At 48.6% G+C, this 2,090-nt stretch overlaps 1 pseudogene; it reads left to right on the forward strand.

The window, feature by feature from the left end:
• Positions 1-2,084, forward strand: part of LOC121842430 — a 2,648-nt pseudogene extending 564 nt beyond the window's left edge.
• The last annotated feature ends 6 nt before the right edge of the window (positions 2,085-2,090 follow it).

The raw sequence follows: 2,090 nt of genomic DNA on the forward strand, positions 1-2,090 counted from the left end.
GCGGTGTCTCAGGTGCTGAAGGGTTACGACTGGACCTTGGTGCCCATGCCCGTCCGACTGAACGGCTCCAGCAAAAACAAGCCCCATGTCAAGAGACCCATGAACGCGTTCATGGTGTGGGCCAAGCCGCCCGGAGGAAACTGGCGGACCAGTACCCACATCTTCACAATGCAGAACTCAGCAAAACCCTGGGAAAACTCTGGAGGTAGGTTACAACTCCTTATCATCACTTTTCCCCGCCGTTGATGATATTTTTAATTTGATCAACTAATATTGTGCTATTCACAAATAGCTTATTAGATAAAGCTTGAATTTATAGCAGTGTGAATCAGTTATTTGGAAAGATGTCTGGTGTATAGCTACATTTGCAATTCAATAGTGTAAACTATGGGCATAAATTGATTCGAATTTGTAGTTTTCAAATATTGGGCTATAATAATAACATCTTAATAATAATATTAATAATTACAGTACTTGTTTCAACACTTCGAAAACGTGTAATATAATACGATACTTGTTCCAGATTACTCAACGAAGGCGAGAAGCGCCGTTCGTAGAGGAGGCTGAACGCTTGAGGGTGCAGCACAAGAAAGATCACCCTGACTACAAGTACCAGCCCAGAAGGAGAAAATCCGTGAAGAACGGGCAGAGCGAGCCAGAGGACGGCGAACAAACCCACATCTCTTCCGGTGACATATTTAAAGCTCTCCAGCAAGCCGACTCGCCCGCGTCCAGCATGGGAGAAGTGCATTCTCCCAGTGAACATTCAGGTAAGAAATATTCATTCGAACAATTCATTAAATTGTCGTTCTAGATAATACCATGTTTATCAAACTTGCTTTTGGTCGATATAATCATGTTATAATATAATCATGTTAAAGTAGAATGGGAATCACTATTATGCCGGTGAAATAAAATAGTTATAATAATATCTTTATATTGTAAAATGCCTCTACTATCCTATTCAGAACGTGAATATCAGTGCCTTTAGGCTCTCATGAACTAACACACCTGTCAATGATTTGTGGTTTTTACAAGCCATCATGCAAATCTACCACCTGTCTTTTACTCTGCCCACTTATCTCTTCCCTCTTTAAAGCACATTAGATAATGGCACCATTCCCTTCATGGCGGGAAACTCCGAAATCTTATCTGCACTTTTTAATTTCCAAGCATATCTTTATTAGCTCCTGGTTGCATCATTTGTGTCAATAATATCATGATGGTGTGCAGTGAGATTAACTTTGTTTTTCGACCAGCAGGCCAGTCCCAGGGCCCACCTACACCACCGACCACCCCCAAAACAGACCTGGCTGTGGGCAAGGCCGACCTGAAGCGTGAGGGCCGACCCCTGCAAGAGGGCACGGCCGCCAGCTCAACATCGACTTCCGAGATGTGGATATCGGCGAGCTGAGCAGCGACGCCATCTCCAACATCGAGGCCTTCGATGTCCATGAGTTCGACTCAGTACTTACCGCCCCCACGGGCACCCCGGCATGCCCGGCATCAACGGCGCCAGACGAGCTACACGGGCAGCTACCGTGCATCAGCTCTAGCTCCATTGGCCAGGTGGGTGCTGGAGGCCATGGCTGGATGTCCAAGCAGCAGCAGCAGCACTCCCATCTCCATCCTGAGTGGAGGGTGGAGGTACTGGGGGAGAGCAAGGCCAGAGCCAGGAGAACCACTCAGGATCAAGACGGAGCAGCTGAGCCCCAGTCACTACAGTGAGCAGCAGGGCTCCTCCCAGCATGTCACCTATGGTTCATTCAACCTGCAGCACTACAGCGCCCATCCTACCTCCATTACCCGCGCCAGTATGACTATTCTGATCACCAGGGCGGTGAGTAACTCTTATTATAGCCATGCAGGTGCCCAAGGCTCAGGGCTTTATTCCTTCAGCAGCTATATGAGCCCCAGCCAGAGGCCCATGTATACCCCCATCGCCGACCCCACCGGAGTGCCCTCGGTGCCCACTCCAGACCCACAGTCCACAGCACTGGGAGCAGCAGCCTGTCTACACACAGCTCTCCAGGCCCTGAGAGTCCAGAAGTTAGAGGTCAGCCCTTAGCACAGACTGTCCCATAAGAACC

This window comes from Oncorhynchus tshawytscha, unplaced genomic scaffold (assembly GCF_018296145.1).
Source record: "Oncorhynchus tshawytscha isolate Ot180627B unplaced genomic scaffold, Otsh_v2.0 Un_contig_17683_pilon_pilon, whole genome shotgun sequence".
Classification (NCBI taxonomy): domain Eukaryota; kingdom Metazoa; phylum Chordata; class Actinopteri; order Salmoniformes; family Salmonidae; genus Oncorhynchus; species Oncorhynchus tshawytscha.